Source organism: Ovis aries, chromosome 15 (genome assembly GCF_016772045.2).
Source record: "Ovis aries strain OAR_USU_Benz2616 breed Rambouillet chromosome 15, ARS-UI_Ramb_v3.0, whole genome shotgun sequence".
NCBI lineage: Eukaryota > Metazoa > Chordata > Mammalia > Artiodactyla > Bovidae > Ovis > Ovis aries.
Window position 1 is genome coordinate 35,757,619 of NC_056068.1, and position 27,673 is coordinate 35,785,291.

General features: G+C 35.7%; 1 protein-coding gene across 49 annotated transcripts in view; it reads left to right on the top strand.

Moving 5' to 3' along the window:
• SOX6 (SRY-box transcription factor 6) overlaps positions 1-27,673 on the top strand; it is a 720,275-nt gene that overhangs the window by 199,017 nt on the left and 493,585 nt on the right. Inside the window, exon 3 of one of the 49 annotated variants that reach the window (XM_060399826.1) lies at positions 1-27,673. This exon is cut by the window's left edge and continues 26,937 nt beyond it; it is cut by the window's right edge and continues 8,517 nt beyond it. The exons of the other annotated variants lie outside the window; for them this stretch is intronic. The gene's annotated coding sequence lies outside the window, so the exon portion shown is untranslated. 49 annotated transcript variants of the gene reach the window in all.

Consider the following 27,673-nt stretch of genomic DNA (forward strand, 5'->3'; position numbering starts at 1 on the left):
GAAGGTGTTGGAAAAGATTTCCTGTTTGGGTTCTTCTAGCTCTAAAATTCTGTGCTTCTACAACTAATAGACTGTATTATTATGTAGTTCATATTTTTAAACAAAAACTTGCATACAGGTTTAATGCTTTGACTGTGAGCATACAAGTTGGTGTTTTATGTGTATATTATTACAGGAAGACAATTTAAAGATAATTTGAAATTTGCAAACTCTATAAAAGCAAGCAATTAAAGTGTAAAATGTTTTTTCTAAGTTTAACTTCTCAGTTTTTAAAAACATAACCCTATTTAGAAGAAATTAAACTTGACTGCATTTAAAATCATGTGATTTTAACAGAAATAAATATTTATACAAGTTATTTGTATTACTGGACGATTATTGGTATTCATATGTCTTTGAAAAAGTGTGAGTTGTTCAGTTGTGCCTGACTCTTTGTGACCCTATGGACTGTAGCCCCCCAGGCTCCTCCGTCATGGCATTTTCCAGGCAAGAATACTGGAGTGGGTTGCCATTTCCTTCTCTGGGGATCTTCTCAACCCAGGGATTGAACCTGGGTCTCTGGCATTGCAAGCAGACTCTTCACTGTCTGAGCCACCAGGGAAGCCCCAAGTCCATATGTCTTTATTTTTTACCAGTTGTTTTTTTTTTTTCTATCACAATAGAACAGTGAAGAATATATGTAATTTCATTAGCTGTGCAGATGAATTCTTGATTAATAACTTTGTTTCAACTATGATGAATATTATTATTTATCTTACATATTGGAAGGTGAAGCTGTATAATAGTTATACACTTATGACAAGTGGTTAAAAATGTAAGTTAGACTGTTATGGTCTAATGTTTAATACAATTTCTAATGTAACCTGAACACTAAAAATCACCCAGGTAAGGTGTAAATATAACTTTAAATATTTGTGACTACCACTTTTTCTGTGACTAATTTTTGTACATTAAACTATAGTACTTCTCTTTCAAGTATTTTTAATGTTTAATTTATATAGACTATATATAGATATAGTCTGGCACCTCATGCAAATATTTGATGTAGTGTTCTATTAATCCACTTACTCACAAAACACTTCTTGAATACCTGCTTTTGAAGCAAGTTTTCTGCTAAAGGCTAGGAATACATATCTAAATAGGAAAGAGTTCTTTATGTCTAAAAGCTTCATAGGTTAGAGTGGGAGATGAGATAGTTACATAAATAATTATAGTACAATGTAATAAGCAATGATAAAGTTTCATATTAAGTGCTATGAGCAAGCAGTAGAAGAAATTAATTAAAAAAAAGTAATGTAAAAGAAATTTTTTATCAAAAAAATGACTTATGGTCAGGTATTGATAGAAAAGTAGGAGTTCAGAGAAAGTAAGCGCCATAATGGCTGAATCTTTGTCTTGCTCACTATTCTACCTCTTGTGCCTAGAACAATGCTAGACAAAAACTGAACATTTTAATAATTATTTTTAAATGTTGAATCAATCTAGGGGTTTTAGATTTAAAAAGGACACTCCCAGAAGTAGGAAGGTCATGACATATGTGAAGACTTATTATTTAGTTTATTATGGCTGCAATGAGGGAATATGAAGGGAGTGTACTAAAATCCAGTGACTAATAGCATGCATTGTATTTGGAGTCAAACAGAACAGAATTTGATGTTGGCTACATCATATGGGACTTTTATGAACATGGGTAAAATGCTAAGCCTCAGTTTACCACTTTAAACTATAAATAATAGTATTTGTTTATAATGTTACCACACGAATTGCCTGGCAGTAGTGCCTGGCAATGGAAATCATCAAATAAGTTATTAAATTTTGAGGGGGAAGTGGTAGGTCCTTAGACTGGAAGGACACATATGGTGAAAATCTTGATTTTGTGTCATATTAAGGACTTTGAACTATTCTGTAGGTGATTGGGACTTATTAAAGTTTAGTTCACAGTGAACATTAGCCATAGCATCTATTCAAGGCACTTTTATGGTGAGGACATTTAATAACTTATAAACTTTATCCTTTTCAAAATATTCTATTACTGTTACACAAGTTCAACGTTTTCCATCCTCATCATATTGCTCAATTATTTGATGTTCACTCCAAATAGGGAATAGGCAGCATAAATTTATTAACTTGGTTAAGCAAAATGAGTTTTCTTAAATCTTCTGAGGTTAGGAGATGGGTTAAATAGCACATAGCAAGAAGCCAAAAATTAAAAAGACAAGAATAAACTAAACTGGATAGATGTTATTTATAGAACTAATATAGCAATGGCCCAAAATTTAACTAGAAGTGGCAAGTGGAAGATCCATTGATTGATACTTGAAAGCTCATTTCATTTTTGTAAGTCATGTTCCAAGTCAGGCTGACCTAATAAAGTATCTTAATATACCATAAGTTCTAGAGTTCATCCCTGTATCAAAACCTTCTTTCATGATATCTTACATATCATATATTCACAGTTATATTTATTGTTCAATATTGTAACAGTTGATACAATCAGTGTTCACACTTTTAAAAAAGTGTCTTGAAGATTGAAGGGCTTATTTTTCTTCAGTAGGGCAAACAGAATGGAACAACAATGAGTGGATTTCTTTTGTTAACGAAAAAAACTATTTGCTATTGTTAACATTTCAGGGCAAAAATGTCACCTCTCATTTCAAATGAAATGAGTACTGCTAGTCTGAAATTTTTGATTTGTCTAGCTTTGACAGATCAACCTGGTTCAATAGAGAGGGAATGGTTATTTTTAAAGGGCTTGACATGTCAATTTTGAATCCTGAAGCTGAAATCATGTAATCTTAAAAACCTTGTAATATTAGAGGATAGCTGGCCATATGGTTTTAATATTTTAATTATTTCAGATATTTAATAATTGGTTTTAATATTCAAATTATTTCAGATATTTAATATTTGAATTATGGATGTAAAATGAAATGTACTTGGGTCTAGAATTCATGAGAGAAGAGTGTTAAGGATTGGTAGAAAATTACTACTACCAAGATATTGTTTTTCCTTGATCAGTATGTCTCCACATATGACTTGAGCACCATTAACTGAATTAACTAACTGGATAAATAACTGGATTAACAATGCAAATTTTTGATTCCCCTACCCCCAACTGTTGAATTGGAATCTCTAGAAGCCCAGGGATTTTCATTTAACAAATTCTAGATAACATTCTAATCATTGCCTATATTGAGAACCACTGCCGTAGAAAAATAACTTGATAAAAAGCTGAGATGTTAAAAAAAGATAAGACAAGTGTAAAACTGGATTTCTGATTGTATCACTGAGTACATGTAAAATAACTCTGATATTAAAAACAACTTTTCAATTTGTTTTTAATTGAAAATCTCTTCAGAGTAACAGCATGTAAATAGCTAATTTGTAATATTATTTCAGTTTGATTTATAAGTTGCTTTTGAATCCTTTAACTTAGAGAAAATTCCATAAATCTTCTTTTGATATAATTAACTTGGCATATGGTTTTGAGTTAATAACTGGAGTTCTGAACTCTTAAAGAACTTTAAAAATACCACAGTTGTCTTTTCATTGTTCCTAAGTCACTGGGTGGGGCCTGAATATTTATCATAAATGGTGTGGTGCTAATTAAATATTGTTATTCATCTTTACCAATCAACTGAGGTTAACTCTATTTGTGACCTCTTCAGAGTGGAGGGATGGAAAGTTAAAGAGATGACATGAAGCTCATGTCAACTCAAGAAATGAGTGCCAGTTGAATACAGAGAAAGTATTATTAATAAGATTTGGTAATAATCTTGCTAAGGGAACTTTTGGGGAAAATCCCTAAGTAGCACTGTTTCCTTGTTTCTAAATATAATATGGTTTTATTTTGCCTCCATGTTTTATGATCTCATATCATATTTCTCATAGAGAGTTAATGGTAACTAGAATGTAGGAAATGTTTGATAATGTCTAACTGGGTAGAACCATTAGTATTTTTAATAATAAAAATATGAGTAGCCTTTATATAATTTGGTAGACTGTAAGAAATTGGGAGCTGTCTATGATGAATACTGGTCAAGTAAAACACTAGGAATTTAAGTAATTTTAAGTCACCAATAATAACTAACATTAATGTTTCATAGTGGAGAATGTGCTTTCTTTCTTTTATAATCTCTTGTTCCATTTTGATTTTCATTTTTTCTTCATCTAATTTATAAGTTTGAATATTCATACTTTTTTAAACCTTTTATCTTATTTTCTTAACTATAGGTTACAACAAAACTCCCATGCTTACTTCAGCAGCACATATACTAGACTAAAGTTCCTAAAGAATATTGGGATTTTGTCTAGTTATTATGAGATAACTTGAACTTTTATTTAAAAAATTTTCCAGCTATATAAATTGCTTATTTTAAAAATTTGTCTTGTTTGTTTTATGGCAATAATCATCTTAGATATAATATCCATCATGTGCCAGTTGCTGTTGGAGAAAATAGAGATATAACAGTGAATAAAACAAAATCCCTGCTCTTATTAAGTTTATACTCTAGTGGTATTGGTGGGGAATATACTAAAAAATAATAGTAAGCAAATAAAATACAATACATCAAAAGATAATAAATTCTATGTGTATGTAAGTGTTCATTTACTCGGTCCCGTTCAATTCTTTGTGACCCCATGGATTGTAGCCTGCCAGGCTCCTCTGTCCATGTCCATGTCCATGGGATTTTCCAGACAAGAATATTCGATTGGTTTGCCATATGGTGGTACCTTATAAAACTAAAAATAAACCTAACACATGACCCGGCACTCTCACTCCTGGACATGATATAATTTAAAAGGATACATGCAATTTCACTGCAGCACTGTTTACAGTAGTCAAGACATGGAAGCAACCTAAGTGTCCACTGACAGATGAATGGATAAAAGGTGTTTCTGTAGGAAAGTGGTTATCTTGTTCTCCTCACAGATGAATAGATAAAGATATGGTATATGTGTTTGTATATGTATCTATATATATACACGCACATATATATGGAATATGGCTGAAATGTTTTTTACTCAGTCATTGAAAAAAAAGAAATAATGCCATTTTCAGCAACTTGGATGAACCTAGAAATTATCATATAAGGAAAGTAAGTTAGACAGAGAAAGACAAATACTATATGATATCACTTATATGTGGAATCTAAAATAATGATACAAATGAACTTGTTTACAAAATAGAAATAGGCTCAGAGACACAGACAACAAACTTTTAGTTACCAAAGGGAAAGATAGGGAGAAGAATAAATTAGGAGTTTGGGATTAATACATAGTACTACTTAAAGCTCAGCAGTCAGAAAACCAAGATCATGGCATCTGGTCCCATCACTTCATGGCAAATAGATAGGGGAATAGTGGAAACAGTGTCAGACTTTATTTTTTGGGGCTCCAAAATCACTGCAGATGGTGATTGCAGCCATGAAATTAAAAGACGCTTACTCCTTGGAAGGAAAGTTAATGACCAACCTATATAGCATATTGAAAAACAGAGATATTACCTTGCCAACAAAGGTCCATCTAGTCAAGGCTATGGTTTTCCAGTGGTCATGTATGGAGAGTTGGACTGTGAGAGTTGGACATGTGAGAGTTGGACTGTGAAGAAAGCTGAGTGCTGAAGAATTGATGCTTTTGAACTGTGGTGTTGGAGAAGACTCTTGAGAGTCCCTTGGACTGCAAGGAGATCCAACAAGTCCATCCTAAAGGAGATCAGTCCTGGGTGTTCTTTGGAAGGACTGATGCTGAAGCTGAAACTCCAATACTTTGGCCACCTCATGTGAAGAGTTGACTCATTGGAAAAGACCCTGATGTTGAGAGGGATTGGGAGCAGGAGGAGAAGGGGACGATAGAGGATGAGTTGGCTGGATGGCATCACTGACTCAATGGACTTGAGTTTGAGTGAACTCCGGGAGACGGTGATGGATAGGGAGGCCTGGCGTGCTGTGATTCATGGGGTCGCAAAGAGTCGGACACAACTGAGCAACTGAACTGAACGGAACTGAACTATAAAATAGATAATCCACCAAAGGCCTATCGTGTAGCACAGGGAACCATACTCTGTATCTTCTAATAACCTATAGTAGAAGAGAATGTTGAAAAAGAACATATATAAATATATTTTTATATATGCATAACTGAATCACTTTGCTGTATACTTGAAACTAATACAACATTGTAAATCAACTGTATTTCAATAAAAATAAATAAAAAGGCTGGATTTGGAGGGAATGAAGTAAATATTTTAGTCAAAGGAAAGAGCATATGCAAAGGTCAGGTGGTTGGAGGGTATATGTTGTGTTCCAGAAACAAGAAGATTGCCTCTGAGGCTAGAGCTCAGAGAGCTAACATTTAAATGCAAATTATTTTATTTTTCAGAATAGTCTTAATTAGTTTTTATTGTTTCCATTTACAGTTGAGGAAATTGGAGATTAGAGAAGTGCAGTGACTTGCCCGTGGTCAGATTTCTAAGAAATCGTTTGTTCAGCCACTCTGCCTAGAATATAGGTTCAGTGAGAGTAGAAACTTTATTTTGTTTGAAGCTGTATTCTCAGCAACTAGAACAGTGTCTGTCACTTGGTATGTGTGAGTGTGTTCAGTCAAGTTCAACTCTTTGCAAATTCATGGGCTGTAGTCTGCCAGGGCCTCTGTACATGGGATTTTCCTGGCAAGAATACTGCAGTGGGTTGCCACTTCCTTCTCCAGGGGGATCTTCCTGACCTAGGGATTGAACCTGTGTCTCTCATATCTCCTGTGTAGGCAGATGGATTCTTTACCACTGGGCCACCTGGGAAGTCACGACACTTGGTAGGTGTTCAGTAAATACTTGCTGAATGAATGAATGAGAGAATGAATTAAAATAAAAGTGTATCTAACTCCAAAGTCCATGTTCTTGACCACATCCTGTATACTTAGATGCAAGTTAGAGCTCTCACATTGTTTCTTAGAGAAAATTTTGATAAGAGACCTAAGCCTTTGGCGAGTGTAATTCAGGGGGTAATTGAGGGATGAATAATAATTTTTTTAAAAAAGCATTATGGAAGCAGAAATAGAAGGAATAGATCAAGTGGTTAAAAATAAATTTGCTATAAACAAATAGGTAAGAGAGGAGAAAAAGAAGTCTCTGACTGTAAAACTGGGTGGTTAACTTCCACAATAGCTTTCCACAACCTGAGCCTGGAACTTTTCTAAATTTGCATATTGCCTCAACTTAGCCAGTCTATTTCCTGGGAAACAGAGTACAGTCAATATGCCCTACATAATTTCTCTCTTTGGTCTCCTTTAATTCTTTCATTCACCAATCCCCCTCTCCCAAACATTTTTTTTTGTCAGGTGCTCTCAGATGCAAAATTTTGTCCCTAATGCAAAATTACCTTTGGGACACACAGAGCATCTGTTGTCTTAATTCTGAGTTGGTAGTTCAAGTGTGTAACTTTTACACTTGTCTATCCATAGTTATTTTTCAAAACTTTGTATATGTCACTCCTAGGAATTTAGACCTTAATCTTTCTGTTTCTTCACCTCACACTGGCTCAGGTTCTTTTACTTTTCAAGCTGTTTATCTTTTCCTTCTGTTGCAGAGGAAGAAATGTTCCATCTCTTTTCATAAGGTAGTATCTCCCCCTCCATTCCTTCCTACCTCCGCCAGAACATTGCTTTGTTAACTATCCCCATTCTTTCTCTCCCTATCTGTTCTTTTTCATGGAGTTGGTGATTTAGGTTCTAAACCCTGTTTTGTCAGTTTCTGGCTTTAGAAACTTGAGCAAGTTATTTAACTTCTTTGAGTCAATTTCTTGTATTAAAATACCATTTGTCCTGCTAACCTTGCAAGTTTGTAGTGAGTCTGTTACAATAATGTATGTGAAAATACTTTATAAGCTAGAAAATATCCCAAAAAAATGTTATTATTCCAGCCTTTGTGCACAAATAATTCAGATCTCTTCTTAGTTTTCCTCAACTTTGATAACCCTTGAAATATTCTTATTTCCTTTTCTCTTTTAGTCAAATCTCTTGAAAGAACAGTTTTTATTTGCTGACTCTTATCTCCTTACTGAATTCATTGGAATCTGGCTTCTGTTTGATTCTGGCTAACTGTACTGAATCCACTGTCTTCAAGATTACTAGAGATTGCTCAATTGCATATCCTTTTTCTCAACTCTCATTCTTTTTACTTTCTGTAGCACTTTATACTAAAAATAGCTTAGCAGAGTACTTAATGTGTAGTAGATATTTAACAACCTTTTAATAAATAAATGTATTCTTTTTAATTTTGGGGGAAGAGTCCACTTTTTCCTCTCATAAATCAAATATTTGCACTTCCAAAGATAGTCTGTTTTTGTTGTTTTCACTTTCTACTCCTTTGTGGAAGTCTAATCTAAGGCCTTTCAGTCTTACAGATAGATGAATCTCATCTTTTCTAGCTTTGTTCTGAGCTTTAGTTCTGTTTAACTCTGTATCTTTACTTGGACCTCCCATTGCTACTTTAAATTCACCAATTTTACCATCTCCTTCTCCTGTATCTCTCCTTCAGGCTTTTGTATTTTTGACATTGATACCAGCATTTAGTCATCCAGACTTGAAACTTTATCAATGTGTTAACTCCTTTTTCTTTATGGAACACTATGGTAGTCATTCATTTGTTCATCAGATGTTTAGTCAGTGTTTGCTACATGTAAAATACCTCCCTAGATACTGGGATACACGAGTGAGACAAAAAGACAAAAATAACTGCTTGCAAGTTTCTTACTTCTAGTTGTTTGCTTTCATTTATTCATTTACTCAATAAATATTTGTTGAGAGTGATGGAATGCTATTTTATATAGAATTGTCAGAGAAGACTTCTCTGATGTGGAAACATTTAGTCAGAAACCTAAATAAGGTGAGGGAGGAAGCCATGTAAATTATTGGGGGAAGAACTTTCAGGCAGAGGATAAAATGTGCAAGAAGACATTTAAGTGGAGGTACTTGACTATTCAAAGGAAAGTTGCTACCCTTAGTGTGATTAGATCCAAGTGAGTGAGTAATAAGGGAAGTAGGAGGTAGTGTTAGACAGACTATTGGTAGCCAAATCAAGTAGTGTCCTCTAGACCATGGTGAAGATTCTGTCTTTTATCTAAGTTAAATGGGAAGCCATTAGAGGCTTTAAGAGAGAAGCAAGATGATTTCCAATTTTAAAAGAATCACTCTGCTATGAGAAGAATAGGCTAGGAAAACAGGAAGCAGAGATACTAGCTAGGAGACTAGTACAAAGTTGTTCAGATGAGAGATGATAATGGCTTGGATAATGGCTTGGATTATGTAGCAGCAGAAAATGATACATGAATCAAGCAGAAAATGAGTAAGTTAGAAAAAAAAGAGCCTTTTCTGGGTAGATGTAGCCTTCCCTGGTAGCATGATTTGACTAGTTGCTGGAACCTTTCCTCCTAGGTGCCTTTTCATTAGATAGTTAAACCCTATGCCAGGGTGTGTGCATGCATGCAATGTCGCTTTAGTCATGTCCCTTTGCAACCTTATGGACGGTAGCCCACCAGGCTTCTCTGTCTATGGGATTCTCCAGGCAAGAGTACTGCAGTGGGTTGCCATGCCCTTCTCCAGGAGATCTTCCCAACCCAGGAGTCGAACCCGAGTCTCTTGTCTCCTGCACTGGCAGGTGTGTTCTTTACCACTAGTGCCACCTGGGAAGTCCTAAGCGAAAGTGTTTGTCACTCAGTATCATCCGGCTCTTTGTGACTCCATGCACTGTGGTCCACCAGTCTCCACTGTCCATGGAATTCTCCAGGCAAGAATACTGGAGTGGTTAGCCATTCCCTTCTCCGGGGGATCTTCCTGACCCAGGGATCGAACCCGAGTCTCCTGTATTGCAGGCAGATTCTTTACCATCCAAGCCACCAGGGAAGAATTCATGCCAGGGTATATGTGGTATTAGTTGTCATTTGCTGATTGTTTTAATGTACCTAGATTTGTTTTAATGGCTGAAAAGTTCAAGAAAAGTGACAAAATGCTTGATATTTTTCATATGTGCCTATTTCAATAACTCAGCAATATCTTAAAATGACCTGGCGTGGAGGATGAGGCAAGTCTAGGGTCTGTTGCCAACTCCTCCAAGGCAGCAACATGAAAGTAGTTTAGTCAGTTTCAGTAAAAGTTTGAAATCTACTGTATTAGAGGCACGTGCAGAAGCTCTGTTAATTGCTAGCTTATTTTCCATATGGTTCTGTTTTAATGAAGCATATTTGATGCAGATGGTTGGAAAGTAAGCTGGATAATGTTGAAACTGGTCCTAACTAATTCCTACAGTGCTTTCACTCCAATAACTTAACAGTGCCTTTGAAAAGTTTCTTATTCACATTTTTTTCCTTTTTTTAGTTGAAATGTGACCTAAGATAACTGAAAACTGTTTTTTTTTTTTTTTAAACTTGACCTCTGAAAAGAATAATAATAGTCATTTCCCCTCTGATTACAGGTCAAAACCACACTCCTGCTTGGTTTCTTTAGTATTATGGGGTGCTCCTCATCATTATTATGACTTTCTAAGATATTTAATTGAGGAAGTGGGTGTTATGAAGGATCATATATGGGAACTGAAGTGACTTTACCAAATGCTGAAGTTAGCTTTGTTAACATGACAATAAGTTGACCTCTTCAGGTATATAAAATTGAACAGCTTAGAATATTAATAATTACTTCTTTTTAAAATTTTTATTTATTTTTAATTGGAGGATAATTGCTTTACAATGTTGTGTTGCTTTCTGCCATACATCAATATGAATCAACCATAGGTATCCATATGTTCCCTCCCTCTTGAACCTCCCTCCTATCTCCCACCCCATCCCACCCTTCTAGGTTGTCACAGAGCATTGGTTTGAGCTTCCTGAGTCATACAGCAAATACCCGCTGGCTATCTGTTTTACATATGGTAATGTATATGTTTCAATGCTACTCTCCCAATTCTTCCCACCCTCTCTTTCCCCCTCTGCGTGCACAAGTCTGTTCTCTATGTCTGCATCTCTATTGCTGCCCTACAAAGAAGTTCTTCAATAACTATCTCTTGTTTGTACATTCTCTGTATCTTGTGTAATTAAATTAGACTTGCTAGATTGTATATTAATAAGTTAGAAGTGAAATCAAGGATAAATTGTCCGGTGATACTGCAAAAATCTTTCTGTATGCTTTTTTTCTTTCTACGAGACTAAATATCAACATATAGTCATTGTGTTTTTCTTAAATCTTTATGGAGAGTTCAGATATGTTATCTTAAAAATGAAATGCTAAATTCCTCGAAGTATTTTATTTTGGTGTAGTTGTTGCTGAGTATGTACATTTGTCTTCATATTTGCTCAAGGATGTAGATAATGTCCTTGTTAGACTTGAGGTTGAGTTCTGCAAAGCGAAAAGGGAGACATGGTTCAATGGATGTGTGTCCATTTTCTGTTTTTTTCTCACATTGTCACTAAAATATTCTCTTTGTTATCTGAATAGGACATCTGCTGACTAGCCTGACCCTCTTTACCTGATTGTGTGAAAAGTCTTGGTTAAATCTGTTAGGCCTTGGAGGCTCAGGAATCTGCTAAGTGCTTTTGAGCTTGAAAGACACACTGTCCTTGGTCTGTTTTGTCTCTCTCTTTTATAGACACCTTTGATAAATAACTGTGATATAGGTATGGGATAAGCCAAACAATGCAGTCTTCTGAACAGTAATTGACCCAAAGGACTCTTAATAAGCAATGGACTTTTTCTCATGTTTTGGAGAAGTTAAAAAATGCAATACAAAAATTAATTTTTCACCCAACATAGATACCTTAATACAGGGAGTCCTATCACTGAAGAGGAAAAAATAACAAACAAACTAGTTTATGAGGAATCTTCTAGAGTCACAATCTTGCTTTTATTTGCCTCCTTCCCCAGTTGTCTTTCACTAGAGGAGGTTAACACTACACTAGACAGCGTTCTGCCAAGATGTACTTGCATATATTTGGGAAGCTGTTTTGAACATAACCCTTTGCCACAGAAACAATTCATCTTTAGATGTCAACTTCAGTGTTGAAATTTTATGATAATGGAAAGAAATACACATTTTTCACTTATTTGAGAGTTCCCTTTGGAAAATACAGCTTGTTGCTGTTGTCTAAAGTTGAAAGGGTTTATGAAGTCTTTCTCAAATACTCATGGAAAGCAAATGCAGGCCTGAATCAGACTAGAAGGGAAAAAAAGCCTTCCTTTAAAAATGTAAATAATTATAGCACATCAATCTTAGTCACTTTTTTGACCTTTTCCTCAATTTATGTTCACCCTGGGATGAAAGAATTAATTTCTTCTTTTTCCTTCCCTTCTTTCCTTCCATCCAAAATTCTTTTGTCTTCCTTTTTTTTTTTTTAGCTAACAACAACATGGTTTAACTTCACTAGAGCAAGAGCCTAAAATGTCAGAGTAAGAGAACAACTGCCTTTGTGACAACTGTCAATTTTTCAAGAAAGAATGTTATTTCCCAAGTCATGTTTAAAGACAGAATTAGAGAATTTCACTTGAGTCTGATTCACCTTGAGAAATCTCAGAAAAATATTAGAAATCCATTGCGTTATTTTTTTTCTGTAATGTAAGAATGTGTCTCAAATCCAAAGAGAATATCTCTTGGGAATACGCTCTGCCTTTGAACTATGTGAAAACCACTTACAAGATTTGGGGGAATCCTATGTTGAATTAGGCAGCTAAGATCAGCTATTACTATGGTACTGATAGTAAGTATGGGAAGGGCATCTGGAAATGAGATTTAAAATGCCAGGTTACTTTAAACAGCAGTTTAATAACAAGAAAAATTCAGCTATTGTTTTTTCATCATCATTATGTTAGGTACTTGGGAAGGCTTTTTATTTTTATTTGCTTTTCAGAGGAATGATACTCATTCTACAGATAAAGCAAGATATTTAGTTAGGCTTTGAGTTAGTTAGGCTTTAGGCTTTAATTAGGCTTGACAACTTTCTATTTTTAAAAATCTCACTATGGTTTTCAGGTCTAATTCTTGAACTGTCTCTTTTGGTCTTGACTTTGTTTTCAAAGAAATAGCAGAGATAAGCTTTTCATTTAATTATAATAAAATACTGCCCTAAAGAAGAATGAAATATGATTTTTTTTACTGGTTTATATAGAAAAGCATATAACTGTAATAATATTTTAACTATAGTTTGTATAGACCATACTCATTTAAACTCTATGCAAATCTTTGTTACTTCAGGGCAAATAAGCTACAAAACCGTAATGTGTGGTGTAGTAAGCACACACCATAAATTTGATAATCGTACTTGTGAATTCATCATATTTTATATAGGAAATTGCCATAGCTTATGAATAGTAATGTGCAAATGACGTGAAAAAAATGTTGTCACATTCTTGAACGTTTAGTGATTTTAATGCTACTGTATTATTTCATTCTGTGCCAAGTTGTGTTGATTCAAAAGTGAAGATATTAAAGTAGCAGAAATTTTACATTGGCTTTAATGTGTGGAGTTTCTATAATTCCCCATGCATCTGGAATGTTAATATAAATACTTCTTTTGTGGGGCAGCAGGAAACATGCTGCCCAGACTACACATGTTACCCAGTGAGGCCTGCCTCTGCGGTTCAGAGAAATACAAGTGGGAGGCTGCCTTCAGTGAAAGTGAAAAAAGGCATTTGTTTAGCTGCATGGCAACACAAATATTTCACTTAGTGAGGACTGACAATGCATCTCATTATGTAAGTGGGTGCCAGCTTGTAAAAAATTTGTTTAATTTTCCATATTAGTTAAAGGTGCTTGTGCTTAACTCTTTGAAGCCTGGCATCCAAGTCCCCTTCTTCCTTAACCCACAATGTACACTTTTTGTCTACCACTGCTTTCTTTAATCCTAAAATAATAGATGAGAGAGAGCCAAGGATATCTGGCCCATTGAATGCTATAAGGAATATGTGAGGAAGCCTGCCAGATTCAAGCCAGCTTCAGGGTAGACATTTGTCACTTCTTTTCCATTTCTCTTATTCCTGATGCACTTTTCTTAACACTAATTGTTACATTCTGCCTTGATGGTAGAAGCATTCGATGGTATTTGTTTTGAGTTACTTTGTGGTGCCAGGTTCTCAAGATCATAATTCTTGATCTTAAATTCTTCAGTCTTCTCTTACAGTGCATTTGGATCGCAGGCTATTTTTGCTTTTTGTTGTGTTAGAAAGCAGAGGAAAATAAATTAATGACAACTACTACATCACTTGTTTAGAATTATTTTATGGATTTTGATTTGAAGGAGGTAAAGAAATACTTTCTACTTACGTAGTATTTGAGATCAAATCTCTTTGTTCTTTGACATGATCCCTATCTTCTGGGCATCAATTTTAATAGCTCTACTGGGATGTGATAGTGTAAGCGGGTGGATACATTTTTAGATGTCGTTGACAGTACCATAAAATGAAAGATTCTCAGCATTCATAAGCATAGATGGATATACAAGGACCGACTGGATGAATATCCCAGGAAATGCACATTTTTCTTTCATATTTTCATCATGTGTTTTAAAGCTCTGACATCAGGAGTTTCAGTTTGTTTGGATAACATTTCAAAATGATTTACCCATTGAGTGAAAGCTTGTTACAGAATAAACTTAAGAGAAATAATTTATAATGGGCAAAGTACTTAAAAATTATAAAACTATGAGAGTTAAAAATGGAGATCACTTTGAATTAAAAAATTGGAAGCGTTCAAATTGTGGGCAATTTCTTTGTACTAGTATCTGCATACGTTTAGGGCATTGTACTTTGTGGGTATACTAATATCTATCTTATCAAAGTGGTTGGGGCATTTAGCTTTTTAAAAATAAGAATATATTCAAGTATGAGAACTAGAAGTGTATTCTAAAATAGAATTTTTTTTTCCCTCCAAATTAAGTTGTTGGAAATTTGTAGTAAAGTGTTTTTCTCCTCCTGCTTCCCTCTACTGTATTCTGGTTCTTATCCTATTCCATCTTTCTTTATTTTTAGTGTAGACTTTAGTCCTCTTGGAGAAGAGAATCCTTTTAAATCCTCCAAACTGTGGCATCATCTGTTAGGCAGAAGCCTAAACTGGCTGGGGACTGTAAATGCCTGCTAAGAATCTTCCTGACCTCTTTACCACTTACTAACCCCATAGTAGCTGTGTATTTTTGCTGAATTAAGTCACATTCTAGCCCGGTGTATGGTCTTTCAGATAGGAAATGCTATATGCCACTGGTTGATGGGATGGGCCAGGAGTGTGGATGGGCTCATAGGCATTACAGTTACGATCTGGATGGAATCCAAAGTAAACATTTTGCCATTAGCTTTCTCACCAATTTGATAATCGTTGTTGGCTTCAAGGGGCCAATATGTAGATTTTTTTTGAAAGCATATTTGAAGTTTTCAGTTCTGCATCTTTATTGTGTAGTTCCTTCTCATCAGAAGCAGCTCACTTCCTCTCTTCAAGCAGAACAAATACTTCAGCTTTCCCAGCAAGTCTTGCTTTACTTAGAGTAGGTGAATTGGTCCAATATGAACAGCACAAATATGGGTCATCAGATTCACATAAGCAGTTCTGACCCTTCATTTGATGGTTCAGAGTGAGAGGTAGAAGACCTTGTTTTTATAACATATTTGTCTCTGTGTCTGCCACTCTACCCATCCAGTTGCTAGCTCAGATTTAGAGTATTTGGTTAGTGGCTCTATGGGACTCCACTGCTGTGCCACAAATCCTATAGCCCCTATAGCCTTCTGGTTTTTTGTCACTTACAATACTTGGCAGATAAACAGTAAGCATCCAGTAAATATTTGAGGGATGAGTAATTGAGTAGATCAGTGAGAAAAGTAGAGATTTTGACAAGAGAAGATGGTGTAAATTTCTTGAAACAAGTAACTGGGAATGATTTAGTGTTGTGGACACTTGAAGCTCAAATTCTGGGTTTAACTGGTAACATGTTGAAATAAGGAGTCCCTATTTTAAAAAGTTTTGGACATGGTTTTACTTCTCTAGCTGATACAAGTTAGCCATCAGTTGTTTCCAAGGATTTTCAGGTGACATCCAGGTTTCCAGATTTGATATTTTGGAAGGCAGTGAAATGTATGACATTTTGAAATGTCATACTTGGAAAACTGACTAGGTTTCTGAATAAATAATTTTATAGTACTAGAGAAATTACAAGATATCTTGGAAAAATCCTGTAACTATATGAAGTTTTATACTTCCTTTGCTAAGGAATAATGCTAGAAGCATGAGGCTGACCATAAGGAAAAGTTGGCATGTCGATCTACAGGAAGCTTGGTAGGAGGTTCTCTTTTTCTGGGCATGCATTTTCTTTCTATTAAGTCTTATTATGAATTCCAGTCTGCGCTTGTTTCTAAATGTGAAGGTGGGTTTTTCAAACTGACTACATTATACGTGACAGTGTCTCCTGCTCTCCTTTAACCAACTGTTGTGCTAGCAACTTATGGAGAAAACTTTGTGATCATGCTCACTGCAGGGAGAGATAGGCTAGTGGAATGAGTATGTGTTCTTTAAATAGCAACATATTGGGAAAAAAATCTCTTGGGAAGTCACATGTGCTGAATTTAATGCTTTATGTTTAAAATCAAGGTACCATCCCCAAATTCCATTAGCCTTCCTCAAGGCTTTACTCTTTTAACCCAGCAACTTATATTGTCAGGAGACATTATTTTTTCCTAGGTTCTTTTTACTGTTATTTTGCTCAATGCCATACCATTTATACTGACATAATCTTGAGGTTTGCTGATGTCCTTTATGATCAATCGCTTATTCTGCCTGTGTTATTTTTGTGTTAAATACAAAAAAAGAATGATATATTTGCATAAATCGCATATATTTTATTTGCTGGACACAAGGTAACAAAGGCCTAATTATTTTTTATGGTGAAGAGATAAAGATTTTACCTGAATAGTTAGGAAGTTAATGTATAAGTCTAGCCTCTCAAACATTAAAATGTACTTTCTATTAGGTGTGGGAGGCTCACTTCATATATTATTTCTCATCTGCTGAAATGTAAGTAATAAAAAATTGAGCATGCATCTTGGGTATCTTTGGCATATAATGCCTGACACAGATAGTATGTAAAGAGTCTCATTCTTTTTACATTGTGAACATGATGACTGCCAAAGTATTCTAGCATGCATTATTTATAACTTTCAAAATCTTTTAATTTTAGTAATGCAATGTATTAAAAAGGTGTAGGATAGTAAAAATAGCTTGTATTAATAGGATATATTCATCTAAATTTTTTTGGATGCCTTTGAGCTAATTGGTATAGAAGCAGTGTGTATTTTTCTGGTATATTTCATATCCTTCCTCCTGTAAAACATTTCTAACAAACATATTTACTTGTAGGATTTATTTCCATGTATTAAGGCCCACTCCTATAGTCTTCTCTGATTTCACTTCATTTATACTCCCATAGTATTTTGCATTTCTCTTTTTGTACTTTTTAATAATTTGTCTTTTTTAGTAATTTCTGTGGATATTCCTTAGTTTCTAATCAAAAGTGGTTTGGGGGGAGCAGGGATATCAAGTCAAATTCATCTTAAATAACTTACATGACTGCATAGTACCTACTATTCAATAAGCACTCATTATATACTTACTGAGTTAATTAAAAATTGAAAAAATCCACACTCTCAATCCTTTTAATAAATTAGCTAATATGTGTTGCTTTTCTTAAATTTAGCTTCTCTTATATATGTTGATTGCTTATACTGTTTCTATGTTATCCTGGAAGTTAGAGAAGAAGTAATTTCTTGAATTAGCAAACGAGTTGAATAAAACATTAAAAAATGTGAAGTTATTTATTGTGGGGCCCTGAGCAAAATCTGGTGCATGTGATGTTGGGGCAGGAAAAGAACTGACATGCCACCCTCACCATTACTGCTCATGTTTCTTTTATTCACCTTTGGATTGGGGACTGTGCTTGTTTTTTTTTTTTTTTTTTTTTTGTATCATCTCCAGCACAATAAGTTGCTCATAGTCAGTGATCTGAACATATGCATAAAATGAATATTGCCTTTGATGCTTCAACTACTCTTTGCCCTTTCATTCTCTCCCAACTTTATGTACATTTATACTTTCCTTCCATTTTCTCAGGTAAAAATCCTTCTTTCACCAAAGTATATGATGATAACATTCAAGATACAAATGGACAATAATAGTTTCAGTTCAGTTGCTCAGTCGTGTCCCACTCTTTGCGACCCCGTGAATCGCAGCACACCAGGCCTCCCTGTCCATCACCAGCTCCCGGAGTTCACTCAGATTCACGTCCATCGAGTCAGTGATGCCATCGAGCCATCTCATCCTCTGTCGCCCCTTCTCCTGCCCCCAATCCCTCCCAGCATCAAAGTCTTTTCCAATGAGTCAACTCTTTGCATGAGGTGGCCAAAGTATTGGAGTTTCAGCTTCAGCATCAGTCCTTCCAATGAACACCCAGGACTGATCTTCTTTAGGATGGACTGGTTGGAACTCCTTGCAGTCCAAGGGACTCTCAAGAGTCTTCTCCAACACCACAGTTCAAAAACATAAATTCTTGGTGCTTAGAGTTCTTCACAGTCCAACTCTCACATCCATACATGACCATTGGAAAAACCATAGCCTTGACTAGACAGACCTTTGTTGGCAAGGTAATATCACTGCTTTTGAATATGCTATCTAGGTTGATCATAACTTTCCTTCCAAGGAGTAAGCATCTTTTAATTTCATAGCAGCAATCACCATCTGCAGTGATTTTGGAGCCCCCAAAATAAAGTCTGACACTGTTTCCACTGTTTCCCCATCTATTTCCCATGAAGTGATGGGACCAGATGCCATGATCTTCGTTTTCTGAATGTTGAGCTTTAAGTCAACTTTCTCACCCTCCTCTGTCACTTTCATCAAGAGGCTTTTTAGTTCTTCTTCACTTTGTGCAATAAGAGTGGTGTCATCTGCATATCTGAGATTATTGATATTTCTCCTGGAAATCTTGATTCCAACTTGTGCTTGTTCCAGCCCAGTGTTTCTCATAATGTACTCTGCACTTAAGTTAAATAAGCTGGGTGACAATATACAGCCTTGACGTACTCTTTTTCCTATTTGGATCCAATCTGTTGTTCCATGTGCAATTCTAACTGTTGCTTCCTGACCTGCATATAGATTTCTCAAGAGGCAGGTCAGGTGGTCTGTATTCCCATCTCTCTCAGAATTTCCCACAGTTTATTGTGATCCACACAGTCAAAGGCTTTGGCATAGTCAATAAAGCAGAAATAGATGTTTTTCTGGAACTCTCTTGCTTTTTCCATGATCCAGCAGATGTTGGCAATTTGATCTCTGGTTCCTCTGCCTTTTCTAAAACCAGCTTGAACATCTGGAAGTTCACGATTCACATATTGCTGAAGCCTGGCTTGGAGAATTTTGAGCATTACTTTACTAGCATGTGAGATGAATGCAATTGTGCAGTAGTTTGAGCATTCTTTTGCATTGCCTTTCTTTGGAATTGGAATGAAAATTGACCTTTTCCAGTCCTGTGGCCACTGCTGAGTTTCCCAAATTTGGGGGCATATTGAGTGCAGCACTTTCACAGCATCATCTTTCAGGATTTGAAACAGCTCAACTGGAATTCCATCACCTCCACTAGCTTTGTTTGTAGTGATGCTTTCTAAGGCCCACTTGACTTCACATTCCAGAATGTCTGGCTCTAGGTGAGTGATCACACCATTGTGATTATCTGGGTCATGAAGATCTTTTTTGTACAGCTCTGTGTATTCTTGCCACCTCTTCTTAATATCTTCTGCTTCTGTTAGGTCTATAACCATTTCTGTCCTTTATTGAGCCCATCTTTGCATGAAATGTTCCCTTGGTATCTCTAATTTTCTTGAAGAGATCTCTAGTCTTTCCCATTCTATTGTTTTCCTCTATTTCTTTGCATTGATCGCTGAAGAAGCCTTTCTTATCTCTCCTTGTTATTCTTTGGAACTCTGCATTCAGATGCTTATATCTTTCCTTTTCTCCTTTGCTTTTCACTTCATTTCTTTTCACAGCTATTTGTAAGGCCTCCTCAGACAGCCATTTTGCTTTTTTTGCATTTCTTTTCCATGGGGATGGTCTTGATCCCTGTCTCCCCTACAGTGTCATGAACCTCCATGCATAGTTCATCAGGCACTCTATCAGATCTAGTCCCTTAAATCTCTTTTTCACTTCCACTGTATAATCATAAGGGATTTGACTTAGGTCATATCTGATTGGTCTAGTGCTTTTCCCTACTTTCTTCAATTTAAGTCTGAATTTGGCAATAAGGAGTTCATGATCTGAGCCATAGTCAGCTCCTGGTCTTGTTTTTGCTGACTGTATAGAGTTTCTCCATCTTTGGCCACAAAGAAAATAATCAGTCTAATTTCAGTGTTGACCATCTGGTAATGTCCATGTGTAGAGTCTTCTCTTGTGTTGTTGGAAGAGGGTGTTTGCTATGACCAGTGCATTCTCTTGGCAAAACTCTATCAGCCTTTGCCCTGCTTCATTCCATACTCCAAGGCCAAATTTGCCTGTTACTCCAGGTGTTTCTTGACTTTGTACTTTTGCATTCCAGTCCCCTATAATGAAAAGGACATCTTTTTTGGATGTTAGTTCTAAAAGGTCTCATAGGTCTTCTTAGAACCTTTCAACTTCAGTTTTTCAGGATTACTTGTTGGGACATAGATTTGGATTACTGTGATATTGAATGGTTTGCCTTGGAAATGAACAGAGATCATTCTGTTGTTTTTGAGATTGCATCCAAGTACTGCATTTCGGACTCTTGTTGACCATGATGGTTACTCCATTTCTTCTAAGGTATTCCTGCCCACAGTAGTAGATATAATGGTCATCTGAGTTAAATTCACCCATTCCAGTCCATTTTAGTTCGCTGATTCCCCGATTGTTGATGTTCACTCTTGCCATCTCCTGTTTGAACACTTCCAATTTGCCTTGATTCATGGACCTAACATTCCAGGTTCCTATGCAATATTGCTCTTTATTTTTAATATATTATTCTTTTGTGGCATATGCATTTAAAAATGTAGACATATTTTCAAGTAAAAATTAAGATGAATGAGTTAAGTTATATGGGAGCTACATTCAAAATAAAGTTGTTGGTTTGCTTGACCTCATAAAGAAATATGTTTATACCTGGGCTCCAAAGCAGTGTTTGTAGTTCTCAGGGACCCATGAATGAAATTTCCAGAAACAGTAGCTGAAGATAGCCCTCTATAAATCTTTGCAAGTGTTCTAAGAATTTAAACCTAACAATGTTAAGGATTGAAAGAGTACTTTGGGATAGCTCCCTCTGAAGTAAGGGAATGGAACTAAAATTATCAAAATAAAAATTCTTTTGTCTTCATTTGTCTTAAGAATGGCTAGTGTCATAATTTTTGTTCATCTTTGGGACTGCTAAAAGCAATTCAAAGAAGTCTTTGCAACTACTATTGCCATGAAGAGCTTGCAGTTGTTTTTTTCCCCCCTGAAGTTACCTCACTGTAATAATTATTGGAAAAAGAAACTCGTAACTAACAGATCATTTACTATATTCCCTGTCTAGCATTTTCCCTGGAAAAAGCACCCTTATTTTCTTTTGGGGAACAACTTTCTTTCATTTTTAGTAAATGTGATTGAGTAAAGCTATTTACCTTCCCAAGTCAAGGGGAGTGGGCATTTCATATTCATGGCCACACGATTTGTTCAGAAATAAGCATGTTATCCAAGCCACACCAATGGGACTTAATCTGGGATCTTTCCTGGTATTACTGGGAAAAGACCATAGTCATTTTACTGTGATTGTTAACCTGAAATTTCTGGTAGCCATCTTTGCCCTTGAAGCAGGAGAACCTGCCTGAGAGAAGAAGAGAGACCAACTCCTAATTACATCACTTTAGCACTGGATCCAGCTGTGCCAGAAGCCAAGACTTCCAGTTATATTGAGTCCATAAACTATTTTTTGATATAACTACTTTGAGTTGGTTTTTTATCACTTAAAACTACAAGTGTTCTAACATGCAATCAGAATTGCACAACTGACGCACGACTCATAAGGTGGATGTATACATGAGATTTGGTTAAATATTTTCATACACACTGACTCATCTCATATGTGTAATTTATTTATTCCATGAGTTTGACTGAGTATGGGGGATATGATGAAAGTCATTACAGTTTAAGTAAGAATAGTTTCTACTATAGTAATTTTAGTATAGCCAAAAAAGAAAGTGCAAGTGAAGTGATATAGCTTGATAAGTTCCAGATTTTAAGTTTATATTGTTTTGAAAATAGAACAAGTTTATGAATTTTTTTATAGGTTAAAAAAGCAATTTCCTTTTTTCTAAATAAAAGTAGTTGAAATTTTTATCAACTTGTTTATTGCAGTTAGATTCACAACTTGGGAAGGAAATGGAGAGAGTACTTTATTTACCTATGCTCTGAAGAAATATCCTCTGTTTGTTACATTTTCATATGTTAATCTTATTCACTAATATATAATTCTACTTAAGATAAACTTTAATGGATCTACTTCAAGTTAGAGATCTTCTCATGAGTTTGGAAATTACAAAACAGAAATGGATATTACAGTACAAATTATACTGTTTTCTTAGAAAAAAATAATCTGAATTTGAAAGAAAATTTACTGTCCAAATATAGTTATGCAAATTCTACTTGACTTTGGTAAATTGCATTTAAATGGGTAGTGTTTTAAATTTATATTTAATACATAGCCTTTTCAGTTCAGTTCAGTTCAGTTGCTCAGTCGTGTCCGACTCTTTGCGACCCCATGAATCGCAGCACGCCAGGCCTCCCTGTCCATCACCAACTCCTGCAGTTCACTCAGACTCGCGTCCATCGAGTCCGTGATGCCATCCAGCCATCTCATCCTCTGTCATCCCCTTCTCCTCCTGCCCCCAATCCCTCCCAGCATCAGAGTCTTTTCCAAAGAGTCAACTCTTCGCATGAGGTGGCCAAAGTACTGGAGTTTCAGCTTTAGCATCATTCCTTCCAAAGAAATCCCAGGGCTGATCTCCTTTAGGATGGACTGGTTGGATCTCCTTGCAGTCCAACTCCATTTTATTTGTCTTTCACATTGTTTGAAATATCTATGTAAAGAGTAGGTTGATATTTGACCATCTCTCTTAAAAACATGCTGGACCGTTTTACAGTTTGACATTATTGCTTAGAAAAATTTAAAAAGAAACATTAAAATAAGATTCTTGATCTTCTTTCTTTCCTTCCTGCCATTTAAGGATTCATAATTGCAATCAATTTGGTCTTTTTACTTGGCAAACCTTAAGTGCCAAGGTCAAAGCTGGCACTGATTTCTCTCTAATTCTTATAGATTGCACATGTGTTCCTCAGATTAAAAAGCCTCAGATCTTAAGTCTCTTGGGTATTGATATTCTCATTAGGAAATTATCATGTTCAGAAGTTAAGGTGCTAACTAGTTCACAAGAGTAAGGTCTTCATTAGAACTATTTTGAGAACAAGTCAATGTTGTGAAAGTCTTAATCTTTAAGAGTTCTTGCAGACAATAGCACATTTGGGATGGCATGCACAGTTAGTTGCATGAGTGGATCTGAGGTAGTGGATTTTGAAGTTTTATTATCTATCATTCTGAAGGATTTCTCTTTTCCTCTAATGACCTCCAACTTTGCAGCCCACATCAAATAAAATTTAAAATAAATAAAATTTCTGGGAAAAGCCTGTTTCTAATATCCATTCCTTTCTTCTTACTATAACCTTTCTATGTGGTGATCTCGCTCTCTTTTCAGTCACTCACTGTCTATTTATTTCCCCTACCCAAACCTGCTCACAAGATAGTATACTGTAGTGGTCACATGTGAGTGAGTGAGTGAAGTCACTCAGTTGTGTCCGACTCTTTGCGAACCCATGGATGGTAGCCTACCAGGCTCTGCGATCCATGAGATTTTCCAGGCAAGAATACTGGAGTAGGCTGCCATTTCCTTCTCCAGGGGATCTTCCCAACCCAGGGATTGAACCTGGGTCTCCTGCATTGCAGACAGACCCTTTACTGTCTGAGCCACTTAGGGAAGCCCAGTACACTTTTATTATTATTATTATTTGGTTAAATTTAAAAATCACATTTATATTAAAACAATAGGAAAAAATATGGTTTTTTTATTTATTTATTTTTTTTATTTTTTAAATTTTAAAATCTTTAATTCTTACATGCATTCCCAAAAATATGGTTTTACATTGTTGTTCAGTCACTCAATAGAACTTTTCTTTTTTAATCTATGAATATGTGTTCTTGGCAGATTTTCTGAACCATCTAGGATTATTAGGATTAAAACATATTTATTCTTGATGGATTTTCATTTATACTATAAAATTAGTTATTATTTAATAGATTTTTGCATTTGTGTTCATAAATGAGATATTTTTAATTTTCCCTTTTTATAATGTCTTCATTTTGGAATCAAGGATATTCTGACTTTATAAAATGAGTTGGAAGTCATATACATCTTAGTGTGAAAAGAGCTCAGTATTACCTCTACTAGAGACATTTAAGTTTAAACTCTAAGTAGGAGGAAAAATATTTATCCTTAAAATATTTTGAAACATCAACCTAAGATAGCTGCTTTTTGGTGGAGAGGGTTGTGAATTTGTGGGGGAATTTAGGGATAGAGAAAATGTTGATGAAGCATGGAAGTTGCCTGTATAGTCTGTGTCATAGCAGTGCAATTACTTTGGTGTTTATCTCTGAATATTTTTGGCAGACCTGTGGGGTGATCAGTGGGATAAGAGGAGAGCAGGTTGATGACATTGATTAGGGAATATATTATCAGAGAATGTTTAACTGAACACTGAAAAAGTCTCCCAAACCAAATGTGGAGCTGAACATGACTGAGATTTAAATACATTCCAATTAGTCTATTTATGTCCTTAGTGCCCTTTAATAGGCAAAGTGATAGAGCTTCTCTTTCAGGCCCCACAATTACCCCATTGGTTGTATTAAGCCATTTATTACATCTTTCTTCCTCCAAGTTTCTCCTTGGAGTTAATTTTAGTCAGATTTCTATCTCTGTAAAAATGTCTGAGAAGTTAGGTGTGGCTCCACATATAATTCAATCTATGTTTCATCTCATTTTATCCTATGAAAACAGTTCAACACAAATGTTAAAAACTCCCAAGTTTGGGCTTTCTGAATATCTGGTATGACTACTGATGCAGTTTCTTACAAAAGAGGTGCTTACTTTCTTCTGTCCTTATCTATTCTTCTAAATGTATCACAATTTAATTAAACAGAGAACTTTTGAGCACTTACTGTACACCAGGTACTAGATACTCAAAGATTACGTTCTTCAGGAGTTCGAGCTTTCCTTTTTCATCCTTGTTCTCTAGGGCCCTTTCCTTTTCTGATATTGAGTTGCTTTTGTTTTTTTCTTTTTGCCTTTCTGTCAAAACAAAGAGACTTTAAAAGGAACTTTTGAGTTAAACTCAAGCTGCTTCTATTGAGAAGAATTAGTACAGCTCTCTGAACTTGGGCCTATTGTTTATTTAGAACCCAGTGTTAATGAGGGCACAATGCTTGTCTTGATTCTTATATGGACCCTATTAGCTTTGCTCTGTTCCATGGCCTTGGATCACTGCTATAATGATTAATACTTGCTGAAGACCAGGTGAGAAGATTTGGTTGATCAAAATATTAGAAAACCAGTGCAAACTGCATTCTTGCCAGGTATCATCCTCGTTTATAAAAGACAAATGATAATTGAGGGCATCATTTTTAAACAAAATTATTACTGAAATGAGTTGTACAGGAATGTGGAAAAACAAAAGGGGATTAAAAGGCTATTTTTTCCCCCCTGTTCTTCATTAATTGTGTAATTCTTAGGCTAGTTTTCTCCATGTCATTTAGTTTCCTTTTTACTATCTTTGGATCCCAGATTGAGCTCTGCTGGCCTTTCTTTCTTTCTTGTTCTTTGGGTGTTAGCGCCAGCATCGGCAGCACTCATTGTCAGTGCTGGCTTGAATGAAGGAATGGCTGAAGGCTCCTTTCGGAGACCCATTTCACTGGTTATTTTAATTGCTCACAGCGATAATTGTTGAGTGATGCTATATAGGATAGTATCTCCTTTGCCACAGGGTTTAGGAATTCTGCCCAGTAATCACTCCTTCTCCTAATGGATGAGTGTTTCTGCGTGGAAAGACTGGTAACTGGCTCTAGGTATCTCCCTAGAACTATGTGTAAGGCCCCTGCTATATTAACTATGGGAAATTTATGTAGCCACCATGAATACTTCATTGATTTTTTGCTTCATACGGCCAGAAATAGAGAATTTGTAGAATTTAAAGTTAGTTTCTTAATTATCTTATCCTAGGACATACTCTGTCATATAGCCCTGTGAGAGCAAAGATTTTCTTTGCTTTCCTTTTTCACAGTCAGAGAAATTAGAAATATAATAGGGATATGAGTGCTAAAGGGTCTGGCTTCAGGAATTTTTTTTTTAAAGCACTGCTATTGTATCTATGTCTGCTGTGCTGAAGGACTGTGATATACTGTATGCTGATATTCTGCGAAGTGGAACATTTATGCATTCTGACATGTAGTGAAGAAAATTCTGGGTACAGCATCCACTAGGTATTTCCTCAGACTTAGCTGCTTCTCTGAATGGAAGTGAGGCTTCTGAGATAGAGGTTTGTAGTTTTGAAACTTTTTATCGAAGAATAACTGAGTCACAACAAGTTGGTAAGCAAAAATAAATGGTGAAGGTCATATTTTAGAATTAACTTTGTAATTTTTAAGTTGGAAATCAATGGATATAAGTGAGGTGAGGTTGTTATTTTCTTTTAAAATGTTTTTGCCACTTATTGAAATAAAAATATCAGTTTTGAGTAGCCATCTAGATTAAATTAGTTAAAAAGGAACAAAGCAGAAACTTCTACTTAGGAATTTTGGGAATCATCAAAATGACCTGGACTTCTTGCTAAGATAGATTGTCTTAAAGGCCCCAGTTCTTCTTAATCCTTCTTTATATCTGTGACCTTTGCCATGAGACTCTAGAGTGCCCTTTCTACTCTGGATAGGGCATTCTGTCTCGCCTCTTGCTTCTGGGATCCATCACTTAACTTGCTTTGGCCAATGGCATGTTAGTAAATGTGATGCAAGTAGAAGTTTGCAAAAAGCATTTGTGCATTTCTATTTACACTCTTCTCCTTGTCTGTCCACAAGAGAGGAGAAAGCCTGGGCCCATATGCTGAAGGATGAGATAAATAGAGTGGAGTCACAATACTCTAGTTGTCCTATCAAAGGCCATTCTAGGCCAGCCAAAGGCCAGCCAACTGTAAGATATGTTGGTGAGCTCAGTTAAAGGCAGAAGAAAGACCCAGCTAGTCTTCAAACACATGAACTAAACAATGCTTTTTTAAGCCACTGAGTTTCGGGGTGGTTTGAACCTGCAACATTCTTGTGGCTATAGAGAAGTGAAGCAACCTCAGGTGTTTTTAGAGACTCAACTGAGCAAATGTCACAGATGATTCTGAGATTTTTCTTGTTGTTCCAAAAACAATATATGTTTCACATTGATTTCAAGAAACTAGTAGATCCAGCCACTCAGTGATACTTGGGTAAGATTTGATTTAAGGTGGAATATGTTTTCTTGGCAGGTTGACTTTTGGAACTCTGGAAAT